We start from the raw sequence: 22717 nt of genomic DNA on the forward strand, positions 1-22717 counted from the left end.
CAAAACTTTGTCCTCTTGGAGACCTGGAGATACGACCAAGTCCTTCAGGTCTCCTCTTGAGAGACTCCTGGCCACACCAGAAATGTGTCCCTTGACCTGCTCCTGTTCAAACCGAGCAGGACCCAAACATCACCTGCAATTTCAGCCAACGAAGGCTCTGACATCAGGCTCCACACACCAAACTTTGTCCCAACCCTACAACTCCTGGCCCCACGTCACGACTCAAACCTCTGCCAAGACAACATCTCCCAATTTTGGCTAATAAACAGTTTTAGTATTTTCTCTTTGCCAGACCTAGACCTGAATAAAAGCACCGAGGCACTCTGCTCCTTGTCCTCCTCCAACTTGGTACCTCCATTTTCAGTTTTCCCCTTTCACAGGCTCTTAACCCCCTTGCCAGCCCCTTCCTGAGCCCCACGTCCCATCAATTCCATAGCCACAACAGCAAATATCCAAACCGCACCTGGGTACTGCCTGACTTCAGAACATTCCCCTTGGCTGCAAAACCTTCAGGCTGGGCCAGCAAGATCTACCATTTTTTGATTTTACCTCCTTTTCCCTCCCTGTCTTTCACAAGCCTTTTCTGCCTGTGACTCTTCTAAAGCATCGCCCTCCCAGGACTGCCCCTCAGGGACATCCCCCCAGAGGCCGGGATTACAGGCAGCATCATCAGGAGAGACCCTACACACACAGAATAAAAACCAGTCATCCACCCAGGTCAAAAGATTTCTTCCAGGTGAGGATTCCTCTTCTTTTGAAGACCTCTTGCTCTGCCGCAGCCCAGCACGGCTGGTGCTTGCTTCTGCTGCCGTGCCCGGTAGCAGGATCCATCACCCCTGCTCTCATTCCAGCAAAAATATCTGCCACAGCTGGAAATCCTTGCTCATATCTCTTTAGATATCATGCTGCAGCAGCCCTGAGCTGGAGCTCAGAGCTTCACTTCCCCGCGTGGGACAGAACCCTGCTGCAGCCCCGCGTTAGACGCAATAAATCACGGCTCTCCTGCTCCTGCATGAAGACCTGCCAGGCAGGCAAAGGCAAGACTTGTCGGGCAAGCAGGCAACGGACACCATCCCCGTGCAACGCCCACGCAGCAGCGGGTGGCCCGGCTCCATGCAAAAGCAGAATTTGCAGCTGCATCTTTTACCAATGCAAGAACTTCCCTTTGTTCAGCAGAGAAATCACCTCCCTTAATCATCCCGGAGCAATCTTTACAGTATTTACACATGCTCAGACAACTGGTAGGACCAGCTCTGCAAGGTTTTTGGAGCGGCAAGCGTGCAAATACTTTGTAGGAAGCTCTTGCTTACCAGGGTGTGGCTTGCAAAAAATAAAACTCCAAACTCTGAGCAACAAACAGGCGTGTTTCCTTCTTCTTTATAAGGGGAAGGGGGGCAATGGTGGAACAACTCGGGACGGGCTGGAAAGGGATGGAGTCAACCAGAGCCATCTGCATCCTGCACCAGTGAGCCAGGGAACCTCAAACCAGTAGAAATGCAAATGTAAGCTGGGACAGAGGGTGCTCACTGCAAGGGAGGGGTGTGTTTTCTCACCCAGGGAATTCACTGTATGAATTATCTGGACATAGAACAAAAAACAAAACACAGGAACAACAACAAAAACGCAGTGGGGGGAAAAGCATCTTGGTTTAAGGAAAGGCCAGGCAGGAGCAAAGCTGGAGCCTCTGATCATCCGATGATCAGAGAGACCTGCTGCCCGTCATGTTGTAACTCCGGAGAAAGCAATATGACGTGTCCCTTTCCCCGATGGTCAAAGCGAAGCCCTGCCCTGGGCTGCTGCAGCCGTATTTGATCCGTTATGGCCAGATTACAGGTTAAACCTCGAAGCAATAGAACAGGGCTGCAGCCTCCCTCATCCGAGGATGAGCTCCAGCCAGCCAGGGAGATGATTTGCCCGATAAGCTAAGGAGGTACCTGCAGGGTGGGGAGAAGAAACCCTCTCCCACGTCTCATTTCAGAGCTCCCCATTAAGGTTTTCCAGCCTCCCAGCGTTAAGCTGGTTGGGGTGCTTTACAGTCCCCTCTCCCCTTAACCTACGTCCACGACCGATTGAAATCACAGAGAGAGCAGAGATGATGCTCAGATGGACGGCAGGAGGATTAAAACTGATCATTTTTGCACAAGGGCAAACCAAGGGGCAGGGAGCGCTTTTCTGTGCCGGAAAAGTATTTTAAGGTAAAATGCATCAAAACCTTGTTGAATTGGGACATACCTCCTAGAGTACATGAAAGCTGCCTACGCGAGCAGGCAGGGGGTGAGGAGCTCAGTCCAGCCCCCTCTGAAGGGCTGGATCAGGCCCAAAGGAGCCGGTTCTCTGCTGCAAACCCCGCGGGCTCCCAGCACGGCTTTGCAGGGGTATCAACCGTCACGTCTCCAGCGCAGGAGGATCCCCAAAGCATGAAGATCTGCAATATTGGCTGAAAACTAATGCATCATGCAGAAAGGCAAAAGCTGTTGAAGCCTCCCTGGCCGCAGAGTGCGGAGCAGAAAGGATTTTTTTCTCCAGAGGGGATGAAAAACTCAATGGCAACCATTCCTATTCCCACCATGACCTCAAGAAGTTACCCCTATATTAAGGCACGAGCATGAGGAGGCTCCATGGTGCAAAGGGAAGAGCTGAGAGCAGGGGAAGGGTTAATGTTGCAGCCAGACAGATGTTCGAGTGGTGAAAAAAGCAGCCCCCATGAAGCCAATGGGTCCGTGTCCATTTTCTGCACTGCCCAGAGCCTGGCCCATTCTCCCCGGGTAATCAACTGGAAGTGAGCAGAGCCGGAGTAATCGCCGTACCTCATTCCCCATCCACGATGCCGCCCACGGGGCCGGGAGATGGAGGACCACCGCCTGGCCTGAAGCAGGTCCAAGCAAGCCCATCGTTGAGCCTTTGTGCTCCACAAGCAGCTCAGAAGAGCAGGTGAAGGCTCAGGCATGAAGACATCAGCAAACAAACGGTACTCGAGTGTGTCCCACGACACCAGGGCATGAGCAAAGGACGATAGACACCTCTCTATGGGCTGAAACCCTCCTGCAAGTATGGAGGAGGTTTCACCTCTGGACATCTGCAGAGAAAGGAGTTGACACCTCTAAAGGCTAGTGAGGAGGAGGAGGGAGAGTGCCTCATCCCAGCCTTCAAGGCACAGCTGCATCTTTCTCATTCTCCACGTAGTAACCTGCTGCTGCCCTGCTTGGGGGAAGCGTTAGGAGAGGGGTCTGGGCACCTCTGGACCAGCCAAAATTATCCGGTAACAAATGCACAAGCGTGAGCAGATTTAGAGGATGCACCCGTTCTTAGTATCATCATACCCCAGCACAAACGCGGTCTAAATCTCCTCTTGGGATCAGATCCAAAGCCTTCTTAAAGCATCAATGCTTTGTTGTTAATCTGTGCTGCAACCAGGGAAGGGAGAGCTGGATTTCTTTTTTTTCTTTGAGGCATAATCAAAGTCAAAAAATTATCTCGGTGACATGGCTGGGCTTCATCTGCTTCACGCCTGGTCTGGTGGAGAGACCCGCTTGGCGAAGACAGCCCTTCCCAAAGGAGATTCCAGGACAAGGTGTCTGGACCAGACAGTCCTTGCCTCCTACCTCGACAAGCCCCAAATCCTCTTTTTATCACAGTCAAGCACCTAAGAAGAGAGGTGATGTGCCCTAATTAACACTCTCTTACCCTCCTCCGATGGGATGCAGTTCCACAGCCTCTAGATAAGCCTCCCAAGCTAAACTGAATGAATTCACACCCATTTGTCCCCACACCAACACTCTCCTCCAGTTTAAATAGCTCTTCTGCCTCCCTGGTGTTCACCCCTTGGGTGTATTTATAGGCAGCAAGCACATCTCCTCTCCGCTTTTGTTTCGCTGGGCTTTTATAGCCTCCCGTATAATAGCTCTCCATCCCTCTGATCAGCCTCACAGCCCTGTTTCCCTGCACCTGCTCCAGGCTGAGTTAATCCCTCTCAAGCAGCAGATCTCAGAGCCTGGTTCTTCCACGTTAACCCTTCCGTACCCTTGTCCCACCAACACCCTTTGCCTAGTTCCCCTCACCTTTTTACAACCCTCCCAGAGGCACCCGGGGACCAAACCAGCCCCAAAGCCCCAACCTCTGCCATCTCAACGGGATTCTAAACGTAGCACAAAGCCCAGCCACACAGCACCTCACTGTATGGCCTGATATATGTCCTAGGGGACATCCCCACACCCTGCAACTCATCCTCGAGGTCAGCCGGTTCCCTCTGGCCAAGCATCTCATCCGCCCCGTAAGGACGGTGCCTCTCGGCTTGGTTTTGCAGGCGAATCTTGGCATGAAAAATGAGATCTTCCCTTAAAGGCTTTAAAGCAGATTTAAGCTCTCCTGCGTGGGGTTAATCTGCCCAGCAGTGCCCTTTGCCACCTCCCCCAGCCCCCCGGCAGAAGTCTTCTCCACTGACATACTCCCACATGCACTAAGTGTGTGAAACCCCGTCAAGTCCAGATAAAGGAGACCTGGAGGATCTCCTTTGCCTAAAAATGAGAACAAAGCTACAGGTCGGTCCAGCACAGCCCCCTTTGGTAACAGTCCTGGGTTTCCACCTCCCTCCACCCCAGGAGCTTGAGGATGCCCACGGTAGTTCTCCATGGGCATCCATCACCAGCTGAAAGAGCTCCCTTGAACAGACAACGCTGCGGGGGAGACAGCAGCCGAGCAGGGATTTTGCTGGGCTCGTGGCCATGTCAAAACCCCACCTAAGTCATTTCTTACCAGAACAGGCAAGGATGGGGGGCTGGTGGCAGAGAGCAGGGTGGAACTTGACTCTGCCACGAACCTCCCGAGTGCCTTGGTCATGTCACTTTGCCCCTTTTTTATGTGTCACCGCTTTGCAGACAGGATTATTGCTTCTGCGTGTCACACAGAGTGTCCCTAGGACATGACAAAGGGGCTTGATTTCTATTCTGAGCAGGGCCTGCTACAGCAAGCCCCGTTGCCTTCCTCAAAACCTGCTTTGCCTTTCGCTAAGGCCTTGATCCTCCACTCTGCTGCCAACGAGAAAGTTTTTCCCAACCAATTCTGGCGCACCGTTCCTGGCAAGCGCCAGACACCAAGTAAGCCGGCTCCCACGCACGCAGCAGCGTTTGTACACACGCACCCATTGCAGGGGGGGATTTAGACCTCTCATCCAGCTCCCAAGGGTGGAAGGTCTCTCAAAGAGCATCCATCAATCCCTCTTGGGTTTTACAACCCTGCTGCCTGGCTCATGGGCTGGAGCGGCGCCCCAGGCAATTCGCGTTATAGAATTACTTAAATAAGTAGGAGGCAGCCTATGTTCCTGGGAAGGGCAGGGGGGAAATAGATGGCACCAGCAGGACAGATGTGACATTGCACTGAGCGGGAGCTAAGTGGTGAGCACCCGGATCAGGCCCCGGCTCCTCCATCCATGCCTGGCTCCGCTGCTTTTCCCCCTCCCCGCTTCTTGCAGCCCCAAGGATGCTCCCAACGAGTGATACCTGTTCTCGCCTGCATCCCTAAGCTTGCCCCTCCTCAATTCACCCCGAGCAGCACGGTTAGCCAGGCTCTCTGCATCTGCCTTGGGCTACCCACCACCCATGTGCAGGGTGTGGGGTGGGAGATACAGCTGCAGGGACTCTGTGTTGCCCTCACCCCAGTATAACACCAGTTCAGCACACCTGGACACCAGGCTGAGCCTGGGAGGGGGATCTGAGCCCTGAAAGATGTGAGAGTGGATGGAAATGAAAGGCGCCCTGGGGAAAGTCTGCAGCACGGTCCTTGCTGGATGCAGCAAGAAAAGCAGCTGAGGATTTAACAGCATCCCCCGCTCCCCGCCGTGCTCGCTGCCCTGCTTTCATCTCCTTTCGCCACATCTGCCCGCACTCCCCACCAAGCTCAGAGCTAACGCAGCACCCAGGCAGAAACGTAATGGTAATTGGTAATAAATAATTGGTAATAAATCCAAGCATCGCACGCGGGTGGATCTGCAGGGTCAGGCGAGCAGCCCGGGCTCACCTGGCAGCTACCGGAGCGGGAGGCGAGGGACAGAGGACCAGAGTCACTTCTGATGGGACACCCTCCACTAGAAAGCACCAAGCTGGTTTCTCAGGTTCAAAATAACATTTTTCGGGGCAGGAAGAAAGGGAGAAAAGGATGGTGCCTCCCACCCCTGGGATACAGGAAATCCAGATTCGTATCTCTGCCTTGAAACCCAAAAAGACATCAGTCTGCTGCGCCCCAGCAGCAGCCTGGCCCACCCCGAGGGCAGGAGCTCTCCCTCACGTTGCATTTTGTGCAACTTACTAAAAGCCCTTGGGTTTGTCCCCAAAAAATAGAACAAAGAACAATACCGAAACCTCAGGACTTTTTCCCGGCTCAGAAATCCTGCTCTCCAGCCAGCGCCGGTCTCTGCGAGGCCTCGCTGCTGAAAGTTTCTGTCCAGCTTGGCTCCGCCAGCAGAAACAACCCGGCCTGGGAGCAGCTGTGGGGTTTTAACCATCTCGGGCGCGACTTTCAGATGCGCCGGCCCCGAGCACCCCAACTTCCAGCATCCCCAAAAACTAGACCTCACGCCGGCGCTCCCTAAAGGCAAAAGCAGCAACGTGCTCCACGCCAGGCAGCGCAGGGGAGGAGGCGGGTGCCTGCTTTTGGCTTTTTTTTTTGCCCCCAAATAATCTTACACACACACCCCCACCCCCCGCAATGCAGCTACACCCCCATTCCCAAAGCCACAGGTGCCCTGAGCATCCCCCGAGGGGGAGCCTGGACCCCCGGGGCAGGGCGCGGAGCTGCCTCCCCGCGGAGGGAGCAGCAGCGGGGAGGGGAAGGGGGGATGCGGGGAGGGGAAGGGGGGAAGGGGGGATGCGGGGACAAGCCGCCCCCCTCCCCCCGAGGTCGGGGCTCGCCTTACCTACCCGTTGCCGGTGCTGTTGCCCGATGCCGGTGGCCGGTGCCGCCGCTCCGGGCGCGCCGCTGCCCGCAGCGCTTCGCCTCCCCCCCCCCCCACCCCCGCCAAGCACCGCCCCGACGGGGCGGGCAGCGACCGCCGCCCCCGCGCCTGCGCTGGGACCGGCACTGGGAAGGGGAACCAGCACCGGGAATGGGAATGGGCACCGGGAATGATCGGTTCCACCGTTGGGAACTGGGATCGTCACTAGGAACTAGGGACTGGCACCGCCCGGCAGTGGGAAACGGGAGCGGCACCGGCTGGCACTGGTCCAGGACCTTCTCCCGAGACTGGGAACCAGTATGGTAAACTGGGAACCCCACTGGGAATCGGGATTTGGGACGGGTATTGCCCAGGCACCAGGATATGGGATCAACTGGGAAACAGGCCCATCACCGGGAGCTGGCACCATCCAGATGGGAAACTGGGACAGGGAATGGGGCTGCCCAGGCACCAGCACCACCAGCTGGGTCCGGGGAACTGGGACCAATGCCTGGATCACCTGGGCACTGGCAGCAGCCACTGGGACTTCCCAGGCACTGGCACTTGGACCAGCACTGGGACCAGCATTGCCCTGGCACTGGATACTGGGACAAGGTCCCACTGGCTCTGCCTGGGACCTGGCACCAGGACTGGGAACTGGGCAAACTGGAGCACCACGCACCAGCAGAGCGCTGCACACCGGGGTCACCCAGGCACCAGGGTGCATTGGGACATCACCCATAGAGGGTGCAGGTGAGAGTCATCAGGGGTCGCAGGATTTGGGAGCAAAGGGGACATCCCCCACTCAGGAATGATGCGGGGCAGGATCACTGAGGTTGAAGGAGACGTGTTTTCCAGCCCCAGACCAAAGTTATTCCCCTTTTCTGTTTTACAAGAGGGAAACTGAGGCACTGGAGAGGGGAGTTCAAAGGCTGGGTGGCTGCTTGGCCCCCCCTGCCCATCCACAGAGGTGGACATGCAATGGGTGTCATGGGGCTGGTGATGGGGCATCAGGTGTGCCCCCACAGTGGAAAATGTACATTCCCAGCTTACAAATATACAGCCGAGAGGGGAAAAATAAACATGACCCACCCAAAAGTGCATCCCCCACAGCGGGAAGGAGCCGGTGGGGTTTTACAGACCCTGTGTCACGGGCAGCTCTGACTTGACACACAAGCTTTATTGGCAGTATTCAGGGTTTATCGTAAATTAGGCCAAAAAGAGATGGCAAGGGAAGAACAATTAAAGAAAATGTTTGTAAATGACGGGAATAAACTTTTTGCATTCAAAACTAGACAACAAAAAAAATCAAGGCCAAGGGTTAGCTGCTGCCCGCCAGCGACAGAGTGAAAGCTTAAAGACGTCTGCTTGCCACGTTTGCAGTAATGCAGTGAAATTCTGGTGATAAAATTCGGTGTCACCTGCAGCCGTACGTGGTCACCACGGATCACGTGGGTGATTCACCTCCTCTAGGCCCAGCCATTTCCTCAAGTTTCTTATTACCTGAAACCCCCCTGGACTTTTCATATTGAGGTTCTTGGTATTTTCCTGTTAATTTTATGATCATTTCATTACTTATTCAATTCATGCAATATTTGTGTTACAATTATTTTAATTCATTTATTAGTTGAAGGAATAGGAAAGCCAAAAATCTGTAGTTTCACGAATGCTTTCTTTGGCAGCAAAAGTAATTTTCTAAGGGTCCTGGATGTTCACAAGTCTATGGGGCCGGATGGGATCCACCCGAGGGTTCTGAGGGAGCTGGCGGAGGAGCTTGCCGAGCCGCTCTCCATCATTTACCAGCAGTCCTGGTTAACTGGGGAGGTCCCGGACGACTGGAGGCTCGCCAATGTGACTCCCATCTACAAGAAGGGCCGGAAGGAGGATCCGGGGAACTACAGACCGGTCAGCCTGACCTCGGTGCCGGGGAAGATCATGGAGCGGTTGGTTTTGAGGGTGCTCACGAGCCATGTCCGGGACAACCAGGGGATCAGGCCCAGCCAGCCCGGGTTCATGGAAGGCAGGTCCTGCTTGACCAACCTGATCTCCTTCTATGACCAGGTGACCCGCCTCGTGGATGAGGGAAAGGCAGTGGATGTGGTCTACTTGGACTTCAGTAAAGCCTTTGACACTGTCTCCCACAGCATTCTCCTAGAGAAGCTGGCGGCTCACGGCCTAGACAGGTGCACTCTTCGCTGGGTAAAAAACTGGCTGGACGGCCGGGCCCAGAGAGTTGTGGTCAACGGAGTTAAATCCAGTTGGCGGCCGGTCACGAGCGGTGTTCCCCAGGGCTCAGTTTTGGGGCTGGTCCTGTTCAATATCTTCATCAATGATCTGGACGAGGGGATCGAGTGCTCCCTCAGTAAGTTTGCAGATGACACCAAGCTGGGCGGGAGTGTTGATCTGCTGGAGGGTATGAAGGCTCTGCAGAGGGACCTGGACAGGCTGGATCGATGGGCTGAGGCCAATGTATGAGGTTCAACAAGGCCAAGTGCCGGGTCCTGCACTTCGGCCACAACAACCCCAGGCAACGCTACAGCTTGGGGAAGAGTGGCTGGAAAGCTGCCCGGAGGAAAAGGACGTGGGGGTGTTGGTCGACAGCCGGCTGAACATGAGCCGGCAGTGTGCTCAGGTGGCCAAGAAGGCCAACGGCATCCTGGCCTGTATCAGAAATAGTGTGGCCAGCAGGAGCAGGGAGGTGATCGTGCCCCTGTACTCGGCACTGGTGAGGCCGCACCTCGAATCCTGTGTTCAGTTTTGGGCCCCTCACTACAAGAAGGACATGGAGGTGCTGGAGCGCGTCCAGAGAAGGGCAACGAAGCTGGTGAAGGGCCTGGAGCACAAGTCTTATGAGGAGCGGCTGAGGGAACTGGGGGTGTTTAGCCTGGAGAAGAGGAGGCTGAGGGGAGACCTCATCGCGCTCTACAACTACCTGAAAGGAGGTTGTAGCGAGGTGGGTGTTGGTCTCTTCTGCCAAGTAACAAGTGATAGGACGAGAGGAAATGGCCTCAAGTTGCGCCAAGGGAGGTTTAGATTGAACATTAGGAAAAATTTCTTTCCTGAAAGAGTGGTCAGGCCTTGGAACAGGCTGCCCAGGGAAGTGGTGGAGTCACCATCCCTGGAGGTATTTAAAAGACGTGTAGATGAGGCCCTTAGGGACATGGTGTAGTGGGCATGGTGGTGTTGGGTTGACGGTTGGACACGATGATCTTAGAGGTCTTTTCCAACCTGTATGATTCTATGATTCTATGATTCTATGATTCTATGATTCCTTCTCTTTGCTTGTTTTCCCCTCTCCCCCACGGATCTCGGGGCTGCTGTGCTCAAAACCAGGTCAGTGCAAGAGTCCTGTTTCACGCACCCCTCTTCTCTCCCCTCATCAAAAATCGCCAAAAAAAAAACCAACCCTAAAACCCACAGGGTTTTAGGACCCCATATTTAGGACCCCGTATTAGGTCCGGAGCCCGGCCATGCGCAGTGCTGAACCATCGCCCTAACCGTGGTGGGAAACCCCAGCAGCAAATGGCAAAGACCAAAAAAAAACGGGGGGGGGGGGGGGGGGAAGACAAACCCTCAAGTTTCTGAATGTTTGTAAAGGAGAAAAGTAGATCCTACACAGGTCTCCAACCCCCAAATCATCAGGAATGGCCCTAAAACCAGCTACCAGGCAGGCTAGGGCAGGGATGGATGCTGCTGGTGCTGCTCCCCGGGAGGGCAGGGAGAGCATAAAGCCCATTTTGATTTGCAATGTGCTTAAATGGGGAGACATTCCATCACTGTTAATTAATTAATATCATCATCCATCATTCCTCCCACCACTACAGACACCTCCTGCCCAGTTAGCCACCGTGGGCTTGCTTTAACAGCAACGGAGGTAAATAGGTGAATTCCTATCGTACTGTTTCACCTATTTGACCCCAACGCTGCTAAGGGGACGTGGGGACCGGGGGGCAGTTTGTCATCCACGGGGGTGATGGGCGATGCCGTGCGGCGCCGGACGAAGGGATTAAAAAGAGGAAGAAGTAAAAATGAAAAACCAGAGAAAATGGGCTCACCCTTGAGACGAATCAGCAGCGTGAGCCCGGCTTGTTAACCGGCTGGAAAACGTTAGGGAAAATCTCCTCCGCTGAATTAAGGCGGCGAGCGGGTCCCCAGCCGCTCCCATCTCCCCACGGGGACATGGAGCCCGAGCCCGCTCTCGTCGCAGGCCCAGATCTCGCCGATTAACTTAGTTGCATTTTCGATTTCAGCCTCAGCAGGGGAAGGAAAATTATGTAAATACGATTTATAACGACGCTTCGTTGCTCCTCAGCGTGATAACAAATGAGGCCGCGGTGACGGGGGTGACGCGAGGGCTGCGCCGGGGGGAAGGAAGAAATAATGGCGCTTTAAAACTGGACCCCGAAAATAAGTAGGAATAAGGTAAAAGGCAAAGTGGAGGAGGAAAATTGCAGCCGGCGATTCCTCCAACAAACGGGATTTCATTGTTCCTTCTGGGATTTCAAAGCGGATGACTTAGGGAGGTTTTCCTCCCTCCTGGGAATAATTTGTTGTTCTTGCTCACGCAGGGGACCCCCAAAGTGAGGTTTGGTCCTGGTGTGGTTCAAGGTGAGGGTCTGCCTGCCTGGGGCGGTGGAGAACTGCCCACTCCTGCCACCCCTGCTCCTGCGAGGCCAGCTCTCCCCCTCCGAAGGCATGTTTGGGGGAGAAAAGTGAGAAAACGACTGCAGGTGGGCAGCTGGTGCCCATATCCTTATTTTCATGCCATGGAGATGCAGGGAGCAACCTCCGACGGCCCCATCCCCAACGCAGGAGCTGCCTGGTGAGAGCGGTCTGAGCACTGTTGATCCCACCAGCTTGAGTCTTCTGCTACTCTTTGAAGAGACCAAGAAATGAGCCTGCTACGATTCCTCCGGTGGTCCATCTGCACATGAATTAAACAGCATTTTTCTCAATTTTACAAAGTTGTTTGCCCCGGTTGCAGCCGCTGGAATACCAGTAATGTATTCTCTCCTTTGCCTCTCCACATGATTGCAGCATAATCTCCTACTCACTTGATTTATTTAAGCAGGCCTTCAGATGCTCCAGTAATGGGAGTCATTTAGGTCCCTCTGCAGATATGTATTTATTTATTGCTGTTCATTTAAACTGCAGAGCCAGTTGGCAGGAGAGAGACAAGACTGGGGTCACAAGGATGCTAAATTATTCGCTGTCAAAAATAGCTGGTTGAGAAAGTTAAATTAAGCAAGGTCATTCAAGGTCATAGTCAATCACTGGTGGGAGGAGAAGGGCGTTAATTAGCTGTTTTATTTATGGGGGTCATTGTGACCAAAGGACCATCGGTTGATAACGAAAAGGGAAACTATAGCAACTCCTCTTGTTCTTTGGCAGAAGCAGCTCTTGGATGAGAAGCCAAATTGCTGTCCTTGACCATGACGGAGAAGTTGAGGCTATTGAAAGGCAGCGTTGTGATGCTCACGGAGACCCTGTGGAGCCCCGTGAGGCATGGGCCAGGGAATTCCCCCTTGCAAAGTCCATCTTGGGGCTGAACTCGGTAATGCTCCTTCCACAAAGATGCTTGAGAAGCGGCTGGGAAAGTGCTTAGCAATGGTGGAGGTCTCAGAAGGCATCTGAGATACTTTGGTCGCTCATGCAGACAGGCCCTTGACCGAGATTTTGCCATCTTTCTTGGCAGATGGTGCAGGAGCTGCATATCCTTTCTGTTAATACTTGTGTTTCATTTCCCATTTGAACTTCACCAGCGTCTTCTTACAGCTATTAGACCTTGCAATATTCTTTTCCTCCTAGTTTAATTGCTCCCTAAGATCAGGCATCTTCTCCCTTTCCATTCTCCTCTATGCACTACCATGGACCAGCTAAGGTAGGAAAACCAATTACTAAACTGGGCAGGTATAACCTGGAGTCACTAGGAGCCAACAAATCCACACCTTGTAGCTCGCTGCATGATCTTCCATAGGAGAACAGCATGATCATGGCAGCCAGGTCTTTAATGATAGCAGTACCTGGCCAGAAGAGACCTTTCCATCCAAAGGTCCATATCAATAACCTTTCATCATCAAAAGGCCCATTTTTCCCCTATTTCTTCATAAAATGAGAGGTGGAAACCATAAGGCCTGACAAAACCCACCCTCTGCCTTGCTGCCTGGCGAACGCATCAGCCGCGGTTTGGGATGCGCCCGCGCCGTGATCCGCACAGCAGTTGGCTGGCAAACAGCTCGCGCTAATTGATAACTCTGCTGGGAAATCCATACCATTAAATTCTCCACTTAATTGTCTGTATCAGCGCTTACTTCTGCACAGTCACAAATCAGGCAGCTTTTTAATGGGCCGGCTGCTATTAAGCAAGACAAAAGTCAACCAGCAAGAAGCTTGCTTGAAGAAGAATGAAAACGCGACATCGGGGTTTATAATGGAGGAGAGCGTTGATGTTGCAGCTGAGATCAGGGTGGGAACTGTGGCCCGGAGAGATGCTGAGAGATTGGCCTTCCCCTGAAAAGCCAGCACGGTAAATCAGCAGAGGAAAGGTTATCCATGATTATATCTACAGAAGATATCACAAATCAAGCTCTGGCAGCACGGGGCTGCTTGAGCATTTACTCTTCTCTATCCTGAATCCTCCTTGAACCCTCCTCCTCGGGGGTGACGCCAGGTGACACAAGTGTTGGGAAATGGGGCTCAGGTCCCCAGTCCCTGGGCTGGCTGAGCAGCCTTTTGCTCAGCAGTACGTAATTAGAGGAGAGCTGGGCTTACTCTAACAGCTTTTCTACCCCGCATTGACCTGCTCTACCCCGCATCGACCTGCTCTCCTACCCCGCATCGACCTGCTCTCCTACGCAACTACTCGCCTGCTTATGAATAAGCAGCTTCAGATGAAAATGCCCAAGCGCTGAAAAAAAAATGGTGTTGCAAAGCCTGGTTTAGGGATGTGCTACAACATTAAAACTCAAACGTGCCAGCCCAGCCCTGCAGCACTTGGGGGTAATCTGCACTTAAGGAGATGAGGTTGGGGCAAGCGTCCTGGCTAAACCCCAGCTGGGTTTGCAGCCGGGTGGCTGAACAGCTAAACTGCTGTGCAGAATGGGGAGATAGCACCTAAAGGGCAGCTTGGAGGATGCAGATGTGAGCATTTCCCACCCTCTTAACCCACCATAATTCCTTCTGGGCTCCAGGAGTGTGACATGGCCCCTCTATTCCTGGGCTTTTGAAGAGCCTGAACCCATTGTCACAACAGAGCAGAGAAACCCTCAAATTTTCAAGGCTTCCAGACATAAATGATGGACCTAGGAATAGCAGAGAACTGAGTAACAGCCAATAGTACTCCTCCATCTTACCTGCCATCCATCCTTTTCACAGAATCATTAAGGTTGGAAAAGACCTCTAAGATCATCGAGTCCAATCATCAACCCAACACCACCATGCCCACTACACCATGTCCCTAAGCGCCTCATCTACACGTCTTTTAAATACCTCCAGGGATGGGGACTCCACCACTTCCCTGGGCAGCCTGTTCCAAGGCCTGACCACTCTTTTGGTAAAGAAATTTCTCCTAATGTCCAATCTAAACCTCCCTTGGCGCAACTTGAGGCCATTTCCTCTTGTCCTATCGCTTGTTACTTGGGAGAAGAGACCAACCCCCACCTCGCTACAACCTCCTTTCAGGTAGTTGTAGAGCGCGATGAGGTCTCCCCTCAGCCTCCTCTTCTCCAGGCTAAACAACCCCAGTTCCCTCAGCCGCTCCTCATCAGACTTGTGCTCCAGGCCCTTCACCAGCTTCGTTGCCCTCCTCTGGACACGCTCCAGCACCTCCATGTCCTTCTTGTAGTGAGGGGCCCAAAACTGAACACAGGATTCGAGGTGCGGCCTCACCAGTGCCCAGTACAGGGGCTGGACTATCATAGAAAACAAGGAGATAACAACTCCCAGCACCATGTCCCTTATGTTCCTCCTTAACTGAAAAGAACAAAATCTTTCCTGAAACCCCAACGGGATGCCAGGACCAGGTGGGGGTCGGTGAGTAACAACCTACGGGTGCTGCCCTCTGCCAAAGCCCTGAGACATCAGCATATAAAAGCGGTGGCCGAGAGCTCCCACCTTGCCAGGGTTTCTCATGACACAAGCAGCACTGGAGCGCTCGGAAGTCAATCCCATCTCCTGGCCACAAACCCTCCAGGACTTTGGTCATGATTCAGCCATGACCACCCAAGCTGGAGAGGACCAGGGCTCAGCTGCTTTGGCAGGGATGCACCTCTGCTCGGGAGCAGACAGCGTTATAGGAGCTCAGTCGATGACCTTGATTTTTCCATGGGGTTTTCCACAGGGAGAAGCAAGATGGTTTGGAAAACAAGCGGGTTGCCAGCAATCCTACATTCCCTGGATTAGAGAGGAAGGAAAGGAGCAAACGGCACCGCTGTCCTCTCAGCTGCTCTTTATTTATGACAGGTCAGAAGCCGCCCTAACAAATGCTGACTCGCAACTGTCCTGCCAAGAGCTTTTTAGGCAATTTTCCTGCTGATTCTCTTCTTCACCCCAGAGACAAGAAAATTACAGGGTTTTTTTTCCCCCCTCTGTCACCACCTCTGCCTTCAGCCCCCAGCAGACAGACATCTGAAGCTCCCGTTTCCAGCAGCTCCCAAGAGCAGAGAGCCGGGTAATGAGGAGCCGCACATCAAGGCTCTTCCGCACAACTCTTCTTGCAGATAAGCAGCTTGTTGTGATGTTAGGACAACTTCTGATCGTGGCTTCATAAGCCTAAATCAACGCTTGGGGGAATGACTTTGGATTTACACTGGTGTCACTGAGACCGAGTTTTGCTTGGTAACAGCTTCCCTCTGCAAGTCGCACTCGCTGCGCAAACCCGTGGCTTGTTTCTGAAGGACTCACAGAAAGGCAGGATTTGCTTTTTCTAAGCGAATTTTAGAAAACTCTGCTGTGTTTTGAGTTTCTCTTTGTTTCCCAGTTCCCTAACAATACCGTCCATTTACAATGTGTAGATACATCAAAACACCACCTGGTTCCTGTGTCAGAAGAGACTTTGTCCTTCCAGTTGGTCATCTTCAGATATCGCTTTTGGACTGTCCTCCTTGGTTTTTGGAGTGGTAGCTCTGGGGAGGAGCAGCAGGTAAACGATGGACCTCATGGGAACACCCGTGAGCAAGTCCTTGCTACCATTATGTAAAGCAAAGCTCCCAGAAGAAGACAGGGCCAAAGATGACTCAGATGATTCCCTACAGGACAAGACAGTAAGATGACTAGCCAGTGGATCTGAAAGGACAAATGTCCCCAGGATATATTCATTTTGTGCAATGTATTTCTGACTGAGCTACCTCCAAAACCCACCAGGACCTATGGGTTGGCCACTCACATCCATTGCATTTCAAAGAATCGGAGGTTTCAGAGGGGCTGAGGATAGTTTGCCGTGGTGGCCATGTGTTCCAACAGTCCCTTCAACCCCCTGCACCAGGAACCACGCATCCATGTTTCCATCACACTCATCCCATGAGAACTTGCCATTTGGAAACATCCCTACCGTTACCAAGGCAGGTATCTTCACTCTACGACCTACTCTCCTTCAGCAAGGAATGTCTCTAGGACATGTCCTGGAGGCTCCTAGGGTATTTCTTTCTATGTATTTCTTATCAGCCTAACCTTGACCCCAACATCAGCGTGCAGCAACTCCAGCACTTGTGCTGACTGCTGCACTTGGTGAGGAAGCCAACTCCAACCTCTGCTTCCGGACTGTCTCCGATTACAGAGCTCGGGGAAGTTGCCTGAGTATTAATTAGAGAGGTCACCTCTACATCTCAGCTTCATCCGGGCTTAGCTTCAAACACTAGGCAAGCATAAAACCATTAGCGATATCAAGATTTATTTGCTGCAGTACAGACTGGCTGGAAAGGTGGAGCTGAGGGTGTGGGAAAACACATCATCAATGTAATTCTTCGTGTGAACCCCAGCAGCAAGGCACGGCTCAGCATCCTCGTCGAACTCCTGAACCATAATTCAGCTTGTTTGGGAGTCCACAAGAGCCTTGACTTGGGTACAGCCCCTCAATGCACGCTCAGAAATCATCCTCTTTTCTTGCAGTCTCTAGCAATCGGCTTCTGCCCCTTCCTCCTCTGCAAGTTTTATATTTCAGGGGAAAATACTGTCCTGTAGCCAAAATGAGCGTGTAGGAGAAGGAGATGTTCCCAAATGTACTTTTTTTTCCAAGAGATCTTTGACACAGTAGTTTCTCATTGCTGCCAATTTGTGAAGTGGACTCAACCATTATTTTAAAAGCTCTGGATACACCTTTTTAGCATATGCTGGGAAAAGCAGCAATTACCCGGCACTGCTGATGAGACTGCTGGTTACCACCTGTGTTGTGCAAATACTCCCCTCACACACCAGTAACACAGGTGACGGTACTGATGGCATCTTGCGTGCCTTGATTCCCCTCTTTTTCCAAGTTTTAGAGAACAGGGATGTCTCAATCAAAAATCTTGAGGAGAACGTGACACTAATTTTAAATGCTCTGTGTAGCCAGAGCAGGCTCAGGCACTGCATGCATGGTGATGAGGCCCCCTAAATCTTCAGAGGGTTCCTGGGAAGGCTTCTCCACCAACCCCAAAACTACGATATGCCCAAGGTCCACCTAAGCTTCAGCAAACCCTGCTGAGTTAGCTAGGTTTTTTTTTAAAAAACCTTATTTACTTAGCCCTCCAGACAGCTTTCCTCCCTCTTTTGCACAACACAACTACATTAGTCAAGTAAATGAATAACGATACAGTTTCTGAGCAGACCTGTGGTGCTGCCAAGAAGCTGTTGCTTCATTAAATCCGTGTCATATCTACTTCCACTCACACAAGGATGCACGTCTTGGCTGCTGGGCAATGTACACAAGTCGAGAATTTGGGCTTTTTCTTGCGTTTCAGATTCTTGGTGGTTTTTTTAAAGGAGATGGCATCGCGCAGTCCATGGGCAGAGCAACGGAGAAGGAATCAGGAACTCTCTGATCCTGCAAAAAAGCAAATGTGAATCTTATTTCGGAGAAAAATATATCCAGCTCACAGTTAGCATTTTCTATTTTGCAATGTGGCAGGAAAAGCAGTTACTCCAATTCTCTCCCGACTCTGCAACCCTACTGGCTCGTGCCGTAATTACACCTGATCTCATTAACGAAGCGCTGCCAGACCTGGCTGGGATTTGGAGAGGAGATCTAGGAAAAAGACAGGTGTTGCAAGAGGTGGCAGGGCTGATTCACAGCTTGGCTATCTTCCCTCTGAATCAGCAGGAAAATAATTAATATCCCAGGCTAGCAATAGAGGACAGCAGCCACCTAGATAATTATACGGTCTTCTTTACAATCTGAGGTCCTCCTTATTTTTTAATAACTCAAGTAATCTCACTTACTTGCCAGTCACAAAGAAAGGGCAGTATTAATTAGCAAATAAATGCATTGTGCGAAGCATTTGGGAAGGGAAAGTGGTTAACTTCACCTTGAATTCTCAGCAGAGCCTCTTGTTTTGTCCTGGCAGGGGTTTGCAGCCTAAACCCAGTCCTGGGACTTGCCGTGGTGTTTTCAGCGAACCTCAGCTGGTCTGGGCTGTGGAAGGAGATGTTCACTGCCAGCGGGACGGGCTTGGGATGCCTGACCCAGGTGCTGCATCCTTTGGGAGCCTTTGGTCTTGCTCAAAGGGTTCCCAGGGGGATGGCACTGTCAAATGGGCATTCCTGTGTTTTAAAGGGGAAAAAGAGAGAAAAAACCAGACCCAGCAGTGGTCATATAGCACAGAAAGACCCATCACCACGTATGAGGCTGGGAAATCATACTGCCCAAGCATCCAAATCCATCCCAAAGCATCCAGATTGTTTCCTCTTTGCACGTGGTATTTTAGTAAGTCTAATGATATACACAGCCAATGAAATGTCTTTTCATCGCTGTATGTCTTTGCCAAAAAGAGGGCACTGATGCCAAAAAGAGATAGAGGAAAAAAAGGTTTCAGAATTGAAAAGTTTCTATTTTAACTCTGAGGACAGGAAAAAAAAAATATAATTCAGTTCAGTGATATCAATAGTCAGAGAAAAAAAGGAAGATGGAAATCCCCTGCACATTCAGCTTCTCACACGGAGAAAAGCCCAAAGGAGGGACAAGGCTTGTATCTAACTTAGACATCAGGGAAAACTTTCCAAGTCTCGCGTTGGAGCGGGCAGGCAGGGGAGACGGTGGCATCCCTGCCCCTGGAGGTCTCAAACACCATCGGGGAAAGGCTGGGTTGTGCTCGGGCACGGCAGCTGGGGGGGCTGCCGGTAGGAGGGGATGGAGCATCGTGCTGGCCCTAACTGGCACACCCCGTCCCCCCATTAGCAGGGGAAAACAGGGTGACCCCCCCAGGCAGAAGCAGCCCTCTGCTTTTGGGTACGGCTCCCGCCGCCGCAGCATCGCTGCGTGCCAGTTTTTATCTGGGAGGGGGTGAGTTAATCAGTAAAACAGCTCAGCCAGGGACACGGGGCATCGTCCCTTCCTCCGAGCACCCGAATCGTGTCGCTCCCGTCGTACCCACAGATCGATGTTGTCAAACAGGGGAAATCCCACAGGCTGCTATCTGGGTCAGCGCAGGTGATCGCAGAAATCACGTTGTGAAGAACTGGGTGGGCTCCATCTCATCAGCCAAGCCAAGGAAAAAAAAAAAAAAAAGAAACAAGGCCTTTAATGCAAGCGCAGTAGGGTTTTACTCTTCACACGGACATGGACCATACTTTCCCAGCTCATACAGATATACGTTTCTTTCTGGGACCGATGAATGAGACTTACAACTACTGTCACACCTTAATGAGTAACACTGGAGACTCCTCCTGCTCTCCCTAATTGGCTGACTTCTGAATTCAAGCTGCAGGAGCCATCTCCGATATTATCAGACTGTGTGTATATATATAAAATTAAAATATACCTTAGTTGTCAGTGAGTGTTTCTCCCATTTTGCTCTTTGTCCCTGATCCAAGATCTCTAAGCAGAAATAGCCAAGCTGGGCATGGATTCAGGCAGGAAAACACCAGGGTTTCATTTGAAATCAGAAGCTGTAAAGGGATGTTCTCCTCCACCTCCAGCCTTCCCACCTGATGATGTTTCTGCTCCAGATACTCATCACCACCCTTGCTGGAGATAATTGCCTCCACCACTCTGTCTAGCACCGTTAAATCTACCTAAGGCAAGAATGACCAGGTTTTTACGTTGGTTTGGGGTTCTGTCTTTAAAAAGATACGTCCTGAGTGGTGTTTAAACATTGATTTCCCCTAAAGCCTGATCCATGCCAAGATTTCATCGTGGGTTTGGGCTGGGGTTGTTGCTGTGATGGTTGTACAAACCTGACGTAGAGCTGCTGATGTGCCCCGTGATGCTTAGCGGAGAGGAAGGGGTCTGCTGGGATGCAACACGGATCATGGTATGGGAAACATGATCATGAACACCACGTGATGTGAGCATATGGACAAACCCACCGAGTATCAGATGTCCTGGGTGTTACTGAAGAGCCACGACTGCTCTGGAGGGGCGTACGTGAGCGCGTCGGCTGCAAAGCAAATTGATAGCGAGCTGTCAAATTCAGGGGGACGTGGCCCAAAGATCTTCAGCAGAAACAACTCCACAATGTTCATCAGCCCTCCTGCTTCAATTAATGCCAGCGGCAAGAAAACACCGCTGGAATTTGTTTGCTTTTCAGATAACCTGTATAAAAATATCCCTTTTGTAACAGCTCTGCTTTGATGCCGTTTTGCTCGCAGGTTTGTTGCTGGTTTTCATCCTTGTAACTAGCACTTAATCTTGTTTTCATTCCAGCTAAGGCAGGACGTTAAAACCAAGAAGATTAAAGAAAAAAACCAAACAAATAGAAGGAAAAAAAAAAAACCCCTTGGAGGACTCCAAACGAACAAAATCCTGTTAAGCAATGACTCACAAGTGCCTGGACAGGTTTGCCTGGGTGCAGAGTGGATTTGGCCGTCCTGTTCGTCACTTCTCTTACCTGAGGAGAGGAAGCTGGACTTGTCCCCAGGCTTCTACAATACTGCAATATTTTAACAAATTTACTCCGTTCCGCTGTTCGGCAGTGAGTCAACACGCCAGCTATGAGGAAAAAGCAGTGCTCAGGTTAGGCAGCCACATAAATCACTGCAGCTCTGCTGCTCAGCCAGCCTATAAATATTAGGGGTTGGACATCACTTTACATCAGCAGAGTAATTCAATTAATTCAATTGCTGTGGGATCATGCGAGCTGCTATTCATTAGCATTCACCTACCTGATCTCAGCGATGAGGAACCACCGAGTCAGAGCCCTCGACGTCTCAAGGTGTCGCCGGGTGCTGTGCTGTTGGCGCGCGGTCCACAGGAGCCGCACGCATGAAGCTCTGCTGGTCCCCGCGCTGGCTCTACGTGAGTGTCAGTACCATTAATTACTACTAATTCCATTAAGTCAGCGCGTGCCTCTTGCATGCAAATTACAGAGTCAGTCTCAGGGAAGGCGATTAATGAGGTTGGACATTTTTCAGCTATTTGGATTGCCGTGGCAGCTGGAAAGCGTCACGCACTGGGTGTTGCATGGGAGCAAGGTGAGATACCCAGCTTGGGGGTATTTCAGCTTGGTAAGGAACTTAGGAGCCTGAATTAACTATATTGATTGCAAAATAGGGCTAAAATAAGTCCGCGCAGTTTCTGCTTGTAGGTTGGGATGTTTTATCCATCACACATGCTGCTCCACACAACATTAGTTCAGTGTTGGCAAACACAGGGTCCCTCATGTGCACAAGGTGAACGAGGACATCCCAGCTCCGTTCCTGCTCAGGGTGCGGGGGACCTCCTTGAGCTCCAGGTCTCACCACATTAACCCCTCTCGGGCTCTCAGGCGACTGAGTCTGAATCCAGACATTTGTCCTTGTCCTGCCTCTGTTGATTGTCCCTCCCATGCCAGCACAAGCGTGGTGGAGTTATCTGTCTGTCCTGTCCCCATGGGGACCCATCCGAGGAGCCCTGCTGAACCCCAATCTGGCGTTGGGCCTATCCCTTCAGGCAACCCAAGTTAGCCCCATCTTAGCTGTTGGAAAAGGGGCTGTTTGGGGAGGCAGACACAGGGCAGATGGCCCTGAAGGTGTTCTCTGAGGACACAAAGCTCTCCTAGGTAGTGCCAAATCACCGATCTGACCTCTGGCCAGTTCAAGTCTTGTTTTAGAATCATAGAATCATGAAGGTTGGAAAAGACCTCTAAGATCATCGAATCCAACCGTCAACCCAACACACCATGCCCACTACACCATGTCCCTAAGCACCTCATCTACACGTCTTTTAAATACTTCCAGGGATGGTGACTCCACCACTTCCCTGGGCAGCCTGTTCCAAGGCCTGACCACTCTTTCAGCAAAGAAATTTCTCCTAATGTCCAATCTAAACCTCCCCTGGTGCAACTTGAGGCCATTTCCTCTCGTCCTATCGCTGTTACTTGACAGAAGAGACCAACCCCCACCTCACTACAACCTCCTTTCAGGTAGTTGTAGAGCGCGATGAGGTCTCCCCTCAGCCTCCTCTTCTCCAGACTAAACACCCCCAGTTCCCTCAGCCGCTCCCCATCAGACTTGTGCTCCAGGCCCTTCACCAGCTTCGTTGCCCTCCTCTGGACACGCTCCAGCACCTCCATGTCCTTCTTGTAGTGAGGGGCCCAAAACTGAACACAGGATTCGAGGTGCGGCCTCACCAGTGCCGAGTACAGGGGCACGATCACCTCCCTGCTCCTGCTGGCCACACTATTT

The 22717-nt window shown here is 51.9% G+C and overlaps 1 protein-coding gene across 5 annotated transcripts in view; it reads right to left on the reverse strand.

The window, feature by feature from the left end:
* Positions 1-11182, reverse strand: part of CAPN5 (calpain 5) — a 63514-nt gene extending 52332 nt beyond the window's left edge. The window contains exons 1-2 of one of the 5 annotated variants that reach the window (XM_075140304.1): positions 10981-11182; positions 8347-8473 (exon numbers count right to left, since the gene is read on the reverse strand). The gene's annotated coding sequence lies outside the window, so the exon portion shown is untranslated. Of the gene's footprint in view, positions 1-6347; positions 6789-6907; positions 6996-8346; positions 8474-10980 lie in introns of those variants that run through there. The other 4 variants (XM_075140302.1, XM_075140301.1, XM_075140303.1 and 1 more) reach the window with 4 other exon arrangements.
* Positions 11183-22717: the final 11535 nt, after the last annotated feature.

This window comes from Calonectris borealis, chromosome 1 (genome assembly GCF_964195595.1).
Source record: "Calonectris borealis chromosome 1, bCalBor7.hap1.2, whole genome shotgun sequence".
NCBI lineage: Eukaryota > Metazoa > Chordata > Aves > Procellariiformes > Procellariidae > Calonectris > Calonectris borealis.